The 12236-nt window shown below is 39.1% G+C and overlaps 1 non-coding gene across 1 annotated transcript; it reads left to right on the forward strand.

Moving 5' to 3' along the window:
* Window positions 1-11822: 11822 nt before the first annotated feature.
* LOC141669710 (small nucleolar RNA R71) lies at window positions 11823-11931 on the forward strand. Its single transcript, XR_012553977.1, has one exon. It is a non-coding gene; the product is annotated as a small nucleolar RNA R71 (small nucleolar RNA).
* Window positions 11932-12236: the final 305 nt, after the last annotated feature.

Below are 12236 nucleotides of genomic sequence, written 5' to 3' on the forward strand. Positions count from 1 at the left end.
GTATGTGAAATACGAATAATTTTATAAAAATAAAAACACGGAGTTTGTGGGGTTGACGTCCCGGTGGGGTCCCGGTCCACTGATTTTTGAAACCCATAAACGATCCCTAAATTACCAGAAAAACACGAAAACACCTAAAATACATTCAAATGTGCATAAATTGAAATAAAATGAGTATCTTAATAAATACGCTAATCGCGTCTTGATTGCAGATAGATTCATATAATTGCAGTTTTAATACATATTATTCAATCGAAAAATTTTCTGGCCCGCACGGAAACACGCATAACAGCTATAACATCTAATAGCATGACAATAATCACTTTAAATTTATAAAACACATAATATTTATTTATTTAACATATAATATTCACATAATTTTCCCGGATATTACATCCTTCCCCCTTAACAGGATTATGTCCTCAGAATCAGCCTAAGAAAACAAGTGAAGATACTTGGATCGCATTTCGATTTCCAACTCCCAAGTCGACTCTTCAACCTTGGGATTTCTCCACAAGACTCGCACTATAGACACAGACTTATTCATAAGCACTCTTTCCTTCTTATCTAATATCTGCATTGGTCGCTCTACAAAAGACATATCTGGCTGAATCTCGATTGGCTCGTATTCTATCACATGATTTGAATCAAAAAAATAATGCTTCAAAATCGACACATGGAACACATTGTGAATATGCTGCATGTGAGGTGGTAATGCCAACTCATAAGCAACCTTTCCCACATGCCTCAAAATCTCAAAAGGGCCAACATAACGCGGTCTCAGCTTTCCTTTCTTTCCAAATCTTGATAAACCCTTCCAAGGTGAAACCTTCAATAGCACTGCCTCACCAACTTCAAATTCCATATCCTTTCTAGTAGGATTAGCATATTTGTGTTGACGATCTTGAGCTGCTACTAATCATTTTCGAATGAGTTCTATTTTCTCTTTCGTCTGCTGGATCAATTGTGGACCCAAAATCTTTCTCTCACCGACTTCATCCCAACATATTGGAGATCTGCATCTTCTCCAATACAAAGCTTCGTAAGGCAGAATTCCAATACTAGCATGATAACTGTTATTGTAGGAGAATTCAACCAATGGCAAATGTTCGTCCCAACTTCCTTCAAAATCTAGCGCACATACCCTTAGCATGTCTTTAATAGTTTAAATCGTCCTTTCACTTTGACCGTCTATCTGCGGATGATACGCGGTACTCATGTTCAACTTCGTTGCGAGACAATCTTGAAAACTTCTTCAAAATCTTGAATTAAATTGAGGATCTCTGTCTGAAACTATGGATACTAGAACTCCATGTCGAACCACAATTTCCTTTAGATATAACCGAACCAATTTATCCATTGAGAATTTCTCGTTGATAGGAAGAAAATGCGCTGACTTCGTTAATCTGTCAATAATAACCCAAATAGTATCATGATTTAACTTGGTCCTCGGTAATCCAACTACAAAATCCATCTCAATATGTTCCCACTTCCATTCTGGAATGTCCAATGGTTGTATCAGTCCACTGGGTCTTTGATGTTCCGCTTTGACTCGCTGGAAAGTGTAACACTTACTCACCCATTTTGCAATTTCCTTCTTCATGCTTGGCCACCAAAAGTTTTCTCTTAAGTCTCTGTACATTTTCGTACTTCCGAGATGAATTGAATATCTGAAGTTGTGAGCGTCTCGAAGAATTTCATCTTTCAGTTCGGCTACGTTGGGTATCCATATTCTGGAAGAAAATCTTAGTATCCCTTTATCATCCTTTTGACTCCCTATCTCTTCTCCTGTCAAACTGTCTCATTCATGGCTTATGACTTCTTCCTGACATCTTCTTATCTTCTCTAATAATTCTGGTTGAAAAGACATTGCACACAACACATCTGTAGACATATCTGGGGTACTGACCCTTTATTTCAAGTTTCTCAAATTCCTTGACTAATTCCTTAGATAAAGTGATCATATTTAACCATTCTTTTCTGCTGAGAGCATCTGCCACCACATTTGCTTTGCCTGGATGATAGTTGATAGTACAGTCGTAGTCTTTGATCAATTCGAGCCATCTTCTTTGCCTCATGTTCAATTCCTTCTGCGTGAAGATATACTTCAAACTCTTGTGGTCCGTGTAGATCTCGCACTTTTCTCCATACAAATAATGCCTCCATATCTTCAATGCAAACACTATAGCTGCCAATTCCAGATCATGCGTTGGATACTTCTCTTCATGTGGTTTCAGCTGTCTTGAAGCGTAGGATATCACCTTGTCGTGCTATATCAAAACACATCCCATTCCTTTGTACGACGCATCACTGTAAATCACAAAATTTTCTTGATCATCTGGCAAGACTATCACTGGAGAAGACACTAATCTGTTCTTTAATTCTTGGAAACTTTCTTTGCACTTCTCATCCCATTCAAACTTCTGGTTCTTCCTGGTGAGCTTTGTCAACGATGTAGCTATCTTCGCAAAATCTTGCACGAATCTTTTGTAGTAACCTGCTAATCCCATTAAACTTCGTACTTCTGTTGGTGTCTTTGGTCTCTCCTAGTTGATTATGGCTTTAATATTTGCTGGATCTACTTCCACTCCTTTATTGCTAATCACGTGCCCAAGAAATCGTACTTCTTTTAACCAAAATTCACACTTGGAAAATTTTGCATATAATTTCTCTTGTTGCAGTATCTCAAGAACTATCTTTAAATGTTCTGCATGCTCTTCTTCTATTTTGGAATAGATCAAAAAGTCGTCTATAAACACGATCACGAATTTATCCAAATACTTCTTGAATACACGATTCACTAGATCCATGAAAGCTGCTGGTGCGTTGGTTAATCCAAATGCCATCACTAGAAACTCATAATGTCCATATCTGGTTCTGAATGCGGTCTTTGGAATGTGTTCTGGCTTGATCTTCAGTTGATGATATCCGGATCTTAAATCAATTTTAGAAAACCATAGAGTGCCTCTTAATTGGTCAAATAAATCATCGATCCTTGGTAACGGGTACTTGTTGTTAGGGCGAAAACACGCGCTAATAATACACGCAAGTATACGCGTTCGCAAGTAATATAAAATACTTTCTAGTTCGTTCCCACGGAGACTCGGACTAATTATGCTCAATTAACACTTACTCACCAATGTATGATTACTTCTCAATATTAGGACAATAACATATAGATTTGATTAACTAATTATTAACTAGAATTAACTACGAGAATTAAACACTTAACAGACACTTGAATTAACAATATTAAACACACATGAGATCATAACTTCATTACTACTTCCTTCAATAGTCATTGTTATTATCCTTAGCATGTAACAGTGATGATATTAATCGAACAACACGAAACTGATAAAAGCCAACTTTCATTGTACTAATACCATTCTACCAAACATCCACAATTAAGATAGAAGTTGAATAGTCATCAATTATGTTGAGACCCTATATGTCTACAGAATTTGATAACATAATGATTTAAGCACAAGTTGTTCCTTATGATTACACAGGGCAAGTAAAACGGTTAGAGTTACCCACTAATCATGCATACACATACATGAACCTATGCTAGCATGGCAAGTTCTAAATCTCAAGATCCACCGTCGCTTCACAAGAGATTAACACCCTATCTTATATGTTCGCGATGCACATAAGACGAATAAGCACAACCAATATTAGATATCATACAATCATCACACACTAAGGTATTAAACAACTAACTAAAGAATTCCATAGCAAATCCGTTACGACCCCATGATCACGATTATCCCATGATTGAACTCAATGTCACCATGGGTTCATATGAAAACATGATAATAACACACGTGAATAATTAATAAAACTACTTATATTAAACCAGAGTATGTCACAAGAGTAAATAGGTTCAAAGTAAAGAAAACTAGCATCCACTGTTACAACGAATAAAAGAATCACAAGAAACTATGCTTCCTCTTTATTGCGATGTGCTAAAACGGTCTTCTTCCTTATCTCCTTGCTCCTCGATTAATACTACGATTCAACACACATGAAACGTCTCTGAAAACTACTTATATAGAAGCCCCACAAAACCCAGCCATCTAAGAAGTCAGAAGTCCAGCAGAACAAGAACTCTAAAAATCAGATTTTTAATTCGCGCTCCTGAGCGGCCGCCCAGCAATCCTGAGTGGGCGCCCAGCTTCCTGAGCGGCCGCCCAGCCAGGCTGAGCGGCCGCCCAGCACCTTACTGGAAAATGCTCTGTTCTGCTCACGTTCTCTGCTGTATTCTGCTCCTATCTTCCCACTTACAATGCCAAACACATACTAAGGCTTATTTTTGATGAAATCTCCCCACAAACACAAGGAACACCCTGAAATGCACAAACACTAGAAAAATGCATCAAATACACAAAATACTTGATTTCAAGACATCAATTCAAGCCATTATAAGACGTTCTAAGTGGTATAAAATGCCACTTATCACACCCCCAAACTTAAATCGATGCTTGTCCTCAAGCGTCACAGACTCAAAAACAAAACAAAAATATGTATGAATGCAATCTATATGAAATGCAGCGATCCCCCTCACTACGACCAGACCAACCAACTTATGACATCTCAACAAATGCAATTAGGCGAATAAAGATCAATCAAGTCATGCAAACTAACATACAACCGGAAACGTGGTGTGTGCTGATGCTTAACAGATATGCTTCGAAACTAGATCAATTATCATAACTCGACTATCCTCAAGGTAATCACATGATTATACGAAGAATAAATTCTAGGCACAAAATGACTTAAACACTTCAAGATTACTGGAGCTTATTGCGGAATCATGCTTTTTATTCAACACAACAACAATGCTTATTTGACCGTGCAATGAGTGAGGTCCACAAAAGACTTATACAATGGCATCCATTTAGCGAGCGTTAGGTTAGCGGATCCCATACTATAAAAGCCTTAGGTCACTAGGCACAAAGTCCCCTAAGAACTTAATAACTCGAATACCAAAGAGCCCACTCGTGATCAATTATGCATTAACTATTTACATTTTTTCTATTTTTTTTTCTTTTTTTCTATCTTTTTTTTTCCTTTTTTCAAATTTCTGAGCAAGTGCGTTTCGCTCCATCTTGCTCAACCCTAGACTACTCGCATAAAAATACGAGCCGGCTACTAGCCATTTGACGCCTAGGCACAATTAGCAATGAATTCCAATTTTTACTCCAATGTTTTCTTTTCATGCCTTTTATCATTAAGAACCTATTATAAATTCTAAGCATAATCAATAGATTAACCTCAAAAACCATCAAACCATGACAACAATCTAGTCCTTAAGCATACTCTAAGACTTAGTGAAATTACAAGTGTTTCTAGCATTCATGTCATCCTACAAGACTCAACATCACTCTAACGCTATCACTACACTCACATCAATATCACAAATCAATTGGTAAAGCAACCAAAAGGGATCATGGTAAATGCATGAGCTAAATGACATGATAAATAAAGCTATAAAATAAAATTAAAAAAACTATATGGAAAATATATGTAATTATATGAACTAAACTATCATGAATATGCAACTATATGAAACACACACAAAAATATTCCTTAACTACCACCCCCAAACTTAAAATCTTCACTGTCCCCAGTGAAGGTAGTAGAAAGGAACTCAGGGTACACATACTCGGAGAAATCATCATCATCACCCTCAGAGGGTTAAAAACGTGGGTTTATGGGAAAAGGATTCGTGGGTAGTGGGTTGTATTTTTACTTTTTTGTGTTTTCTGATTTTTTTGGATTTTTATTAGGCTTAAAAAAATTTCAGGTAGACGGGTCCTGAGCGGCCGCCCAACTGAGCTGAGCGGGCGCCCAGCATCCTGAGCGGCCGCCCAGCAAGGCTGAGCGGGCGCCCAGGTGGTCTCTGGAAAAATATTTTTTTCTTGCCCTTTTTTCTGATTTTTTTGTGTTTTTGGATAGGTTACTGCCCTTTAAGGGTTCCTATAACAACAAATCTTGGGTTGCCTCCCAAGAAGCGCTTCTTTTACGTCATTAGCTTGATGTAGTGTACCTTGCTCAAGTTGACAATAAAATGGCACTAACCACTTCCCGGTTTGCCGTGTCCCCATAGTAATGCTTCAAATGCTGACCATTAACCTTGAATGCTTGGCCCAGATCATTCTCAAAAATCTCCACCGCTCCATGTGGAAACACAGTTTTGACAATAAAAGGTCCAGACCACCTTGATTTCAACATTGCAGGAAAAAATTAGAGATGAGAGTTGAATAAAAGAACTTGCTGCCCCGGCACAAATGACTTAGGATATAGCTTCCTGTCGTGCCACCTTTTCACTTTTTCCTTGTATATTTTGTTGTTCTCGTACGCTTGGAGTCGAAATTCATCAATTTCATTTAACTGAAGCATTCGCTTCTTCCCAGCTGCATCTTGATTAAGGTTCAACTTCTTCAACGCCCAATAAGCCTTATGCTCAAGCTCCGCAGGTAAATGATATCCCTTACCATAAACAAGTTTAAACGGGGACATCCCAAGTGGAGTCTTATATGCTGTTCTATAAGCCCAAATAGCTTCATCGAGCTTTAAAGACCAATCCTTCCTTGACGGACAAACAACTTTCTCTAGAATGCGCTTGATCTCTCTATTAGACACTTCCGCTTGACCATTCGTTTGCGGATGATAGGCAGTAGTAACATGATGATTCACATTGTAGCGCTGCATTATAGAAGTGAACTTACGGTTGCAGAAATGCGACCCCTTATTACTTATGATTACTCGTGGCGTTCCAAACCTTATGAAAATATGCTTATGAAGAAAATTCAACACTACCTTTGCATCATTCGTCGGTAGAGCCTTGACTTCTACCCATTTTGAGACATAATCGACTGCCAGCATGATGTACTGATTATTACAGGACGAGATAAATGGTCCCATGAAATCGATTCCCCAAACATCAAAGACCTCGACTTCAAGCATCACATTTAACGGCATCTCATCCTTTCTCGTAAGATTCCCCACTCTTTGGCAACGATCACACCTTAAAACGAACTGATGTGCATCCTTAAACAAAGTAGGCCAGAAAAAACCTGCTTGCAGAATACGAGCTGCTGTCTTTTCACCACCATAATGTTCCCCATAAACTGTGGAGTGGCAGTCTCGTAATATCCCCTCAGTCTCACAGAATGGGATACATCTCCTGATGATCTGGTCAGCTCCTTGTCTAAACAAATACAGTTCATCCCACATGTACAACTTCACCTCATGTACAAACTTCTTCTTTTGAGTTGTATTCATATTATGAGGCATTATATTGCTGACAAGATAGTTCACAATATTTGCGAACCATGGCTCTTCCTCCTAAACTGCGAAGAACTGCTCATCCGGAAAAGATTCATTGATCAATGTCTTATCATGTGAAGTAGAATCGGGATTCTCCAATCTAGAAAGATGGTCAGTTACTTGATTCTCAATACCTTTTCGATCCTTGATCTCTAACTCAAATTCCTGCAGTAAGAGCACCCAACGAATAAGTCTAGGCTTCGAATCCTTCTTGGAAACTAAATAGCGAATGGCCGCATGATCACTGAATACTGTCATCTTTGTCCCAAGCAGATAAGATCGAAATTTTTCGAACCCAAAGACTCTAGCCAAGAGCTCCTTCTCAGTAGTGGTGTAGTTCATTTGAGCTCCATTTAGAGTCTTACTAGCATAGTAGACCACATGAAAAAGATTATTCTGGCGCTGCCCAAGAACTGCTCCCACCGCATAATCACTCACATCACACATCATCTCAAAAGGCTCTGTCCAATCAGGTGCCGTAATAACCGGTGCTGTTATCAAACTTTTCTTGAGAGTCTCGAATGCCGCCAAGCATTCATCATCAAATTTGAAAGGCACATCCTTCTCGAGCAAGTTGCACAACGGCTTAGATATCTTCGAGAAGTCCTTAATATAACGCCGATAAAAACCCGCATGACCAAGAAAACTACGGATTTTTTTCACAGAAATAGGTGGTGGAAGATTTTCAATGACTCCCACCTTGGCTTTGTCCACCTCAAGACCCTTGCTAGAAACCTTATGCCCAAGAATAATGCCTTCACGCACCATAAAGTGACATTTTTCCCAATTGAGCACCAAATTAGTTTCAACACACCTTTTGAGCACCGCACGAAGATTATTCAAACATTCATCATACGAATGTCCAAAGACGGAGAAGTTGTGCATGAACACTTCGACATTATTTCCAATCATATCAGAGAATATAGCCATCATACATCTCTGAAAAGTGGCAGGTGCGCCACATAAGCCAAACGAAACTCTGCGAAAAGCGAACGTGCCAAATGGAAAAGTGAAGGTAGTCTTTTCTTGATCCTCTGGTGCAATGCAAATCTGATTATACCCCGAATAGCCATCTAGAAGACAATAATACTCATGACCGGCCAACCTGTCAAGTATCTGATTAATAAATGGAAGAGGGAAGTGATCCTTTCTGTTGTGAATATGTTGTGTACTTGATGATCACTTAAACAAAACATCTAAGTAGATTTTACTTAGTGAAATAATGTAGCACTCGACGGATAAGAATTATAGTCCCGACGGATAACTCATTATAGTCCCGACGGATGATTAACTTATTATCCATCGAGTGAGTAGCTTATGTAAGAATAAGTTTGTAGCACAGTGATGTATGCACCTTTGTATAGAATCTGTAGTAGCATATAAGTCATGTTGACTTTAACTAGATATGCAGAATAGGTTGATTAATTGTACATAAGCAATGTATTGTAATTCTGTATAAGTGAAATGAAGTCAAGTGCCAAAATAGCTACCGACGGATGATTAACAAAGCCTTCGACGGAAGATCAAATGACTATCAACGGATGTTTAACATAGTAGTCGACGGATGATCAATTAAGTCATCGACGGATGATCTGAAAGTCGACGGATGATCATATCAAGAATTCAAACATCAGTTGAACAGTGAAAGCTGACACACAGCCGTCGAGTTGGATACAAACACATTGTGGAAGCCCATTAACTGGGTAATAGAGGATGAAAAGCAGCAAAGATTAAGACTGTTAGATTTTATATTTGTTCAGTCTTTTTGACTTTGTAATCTTGGTATTATATAAACCAAGAGAGTAGCAAATAGAAAAATAACTGAGATAGTTGAGAAACATAAAAACATAGAAATCTTTGTATGCTTAATCTTTAGCATTTCCTATATTCTCAGAAGTTCTATTTTATAAGCAGCTATGAGCATTTCTGCATACAGAGTCCTCTCGATATATTATATATATCTCTGGAGGAATTGTTTAAATCCACCGGAAAGTTTTTAAAGACTCTTGTTTTTAATTACTTGTGTTTTGATTCATTTGAGTTTATATTCCGCATTGTGCTAATCAAAACAAATATATCAATAATCGAGTTGAATATTTTTATTTCAAGAAAAAGGTTCAAGAATTCCATTCAACCCCCCTTCTGTAATTCTTGCTACATTGTCAAGGGACTAACACTTTCTCGTGGCCTTGTTCAACTTTCTGTAATCCATGCATACCCTCCATCCTGTGACTGTTCGAGTGGGGATGAGCTCGTTCTTCCCATTTGCTACCACAGTAATACCTCCTTTCTTAGGTACATATTGCACGGGGCTCACCCAAGAACTGTCAGAAATAGGATATATGATTCCTGCATCCAGGCACTTCAGAATTTCTTTCTTCACCACTTCTTTCATAATAGGATTAAGTCGTCATTGTTGCTCAACAGTTGGCTTACTACCTTCTTCTAGCAGAATTTTATGCATGCAGTATGAAGGGCTGATCCCTTTGATATCTGCTATAGTCCATCCAATAGCCAATTTGAATTCTCTCAAAATCCTCAAGAGCTTGTCCTCCTCACTACCTGAAAGGTCAGATGCAATAATAACAGGTAAAGTAGATGCATCACCTAAAAAGGCATTCCTCAAGTGTTCAGGCAATGGTTTAAGCTCTAAAGTAGGTGCTTCCTCAATAGATGGTTTGAGCTTTCCTTCAGCATTCTTGATATCAGAAGTATCAAGAGATTCAAATGGCATGTCTAGCTTTCGCCTCCAAGGAGAAGCATTTAGATATTGTAGTTGCTCATTGCCATCCTCATCATCACTGTCAAACTCCCCCACTAAGGCTTTCTCTAATGCGTCAGACATTAGCATATGATCAAGTTCTGAAGTTACCGCATAATTAATCAAATGCACCTTTAAGAACTCTTCATCTTCTGTAGGGAATTTCATCGCTTTGAATAAATTGAATGTCACATCCTGATCCTGCACCCTCATAGTAAGTTCACCTTTCTGCACATCTATCAAGGTACGGCATGTAGCCAAGAAAGGTCTTCCCAAGATTATAGGGATCTTCTTATCTTCCTCGAAATCCTAAATGACAAAGTCTGTAGGGAAGAAGAGCTTATCCACCTTTACTAACACGTCCTCCACTATGCCTCATGGATATGTAATAGAACGATCAGCCAATTGTAGAGACATGTAGGTGGGCTTTGGATCAGGCAAATTTAACTTTTTGAAGATAGACAACAACATCAGATTGATGCTTGCTCCCAAATCACATAGGCATTTATCAAAAGACAACTTGCTAATGGTGCAAGGAATGGTGAAGCTACCTGGATCTTTAAGCTTTGGAGGTAATTTCTGTTGCAGCACAGCACTGCACTCTTCCGTTAGAGCAACGGTCTCAAGGTCATCCAGTTTCACCTTCCTTGAAAGAATACACTTCATGAATTTCGCATAACTAGGCATTTGCTCCAAAGCCTCAGCGAAAAGTATGTTGATGTGAAGTTTCTTGAACACCTCCAGAAACTTACCGAACTGCTTATCCAGTTTTTGTTATTGCAATCTCTTAGGGAAAGGTGGTGGAGGATAGAGCTGTTTCTCCCATGTATTACCCTCAGGCAGAGTGTGTTCAACAGTAGTCTTCCTTGATTCCGCCACTTTCTCCTTTTGCTTCTCTTCTTTATCACCAACTTCAGCTTCTCCGACTTTTGCTTTTTCAGCATCAACAACTTTTTCAGACCTTAAGGTAATAGCCTTGACTTGCTCTTTAGCTTCCTTCCTTCCTGGCACTTCAGCATCACTGGGAAGTGTGCCAGGTTGACGATTGAGCACTGCATTGGCTATTTGACCGATTTGATTTTCCAAGGTCTTGATAGAAATAACCTGACTTTTGCACAACAGCTTGAGTTCCTCAAAATCAATATTAGAAGGTGGATCAGCACCTCATTGTTGAGGATATGATTGCCTTTGAGCATACTGCTGTGGTTGGTAGAATCCGGGTAGATTAAACTGTTTACTTACGCCTTGCTGATATGGTTGCTGAATAGCATTCTGAGTATTGCTCCAGCTGAAATTGGGATGATTTCAGTTGTTAGGATGATAAGTAGTTGGCACAGGCTGCTGCGGTCGCTGATAATTGTTCATATACTGAACAGATTCATTAACAAGAGAACACTGATCCGTAGCATGAGAACCTGCACAAAGCTCACAGACCATAGCTATCTGATTGACTCCATAAGTGGCTAAAGAATCGACCTTCATAGACAGCGCTTGGAGCTGCGCTGCAATAGCTGTAGCTGCATCAACTTCTAGAATACCTGCTACCTTCCCAGGCATCATCCTTTGAGTTGGGTTTTGATTCTCATTTGCAACCATGGTTTCAACAAGATTATAAGCCTCAGTATAGCTTTTGGCCCACAAAGCGCCTCCAGCTGCTGCATCGAGCATGGGCCGATATTGGGCCCCCAAACCATTATAGAAACCAGTGATCACCATCCAGTCAGGCATACCATGATGTGGACACTTTCTCAACATCTCCTTGTAGCGCTCCCAAGCTTCGCACATAGATTCTGTTGGTTGCTGCGCAAACTGAGTAAGAGCACTCCTCATAGCTTCAGTCTTCGCCATTGGATAGAACTTTACCAGAAACTTTTGTGCAAGATCTTTCCAAGTAGTGATGGACCCAGCTGGTTCAGAATGTAACCAGTCCTTAGCTTTATCCCTCAGAGTGAATGGGAAAAGCCTCAGCTTAATAGCCTCATCAGTCATACCATTATATTTGAAAGTACTACAGATCTCGACAAAATTCCTGATGTGCATGTTGGGGTCTTCAGTTGCAGCACCTCCGAAAGAAACAGAACTCTGTACCATCTGAATAGTGCCCGGCTTGATTTCAAAATTGTTATCCAGAATAGCCAGA

This window comes from Apium graveolens, chromosome 6 (assembly GCF_009905375.1).
Source record: "Apium graveolens cultivar Ventura chromosome 6, ASM990537v1, whole genome shotgun sequence".
NCBI lineage: Eukaryota > Viridiplantae > Streptophyta > Magnoliopsida > Apiales > Apiaceae > Apium > Apium graveolens.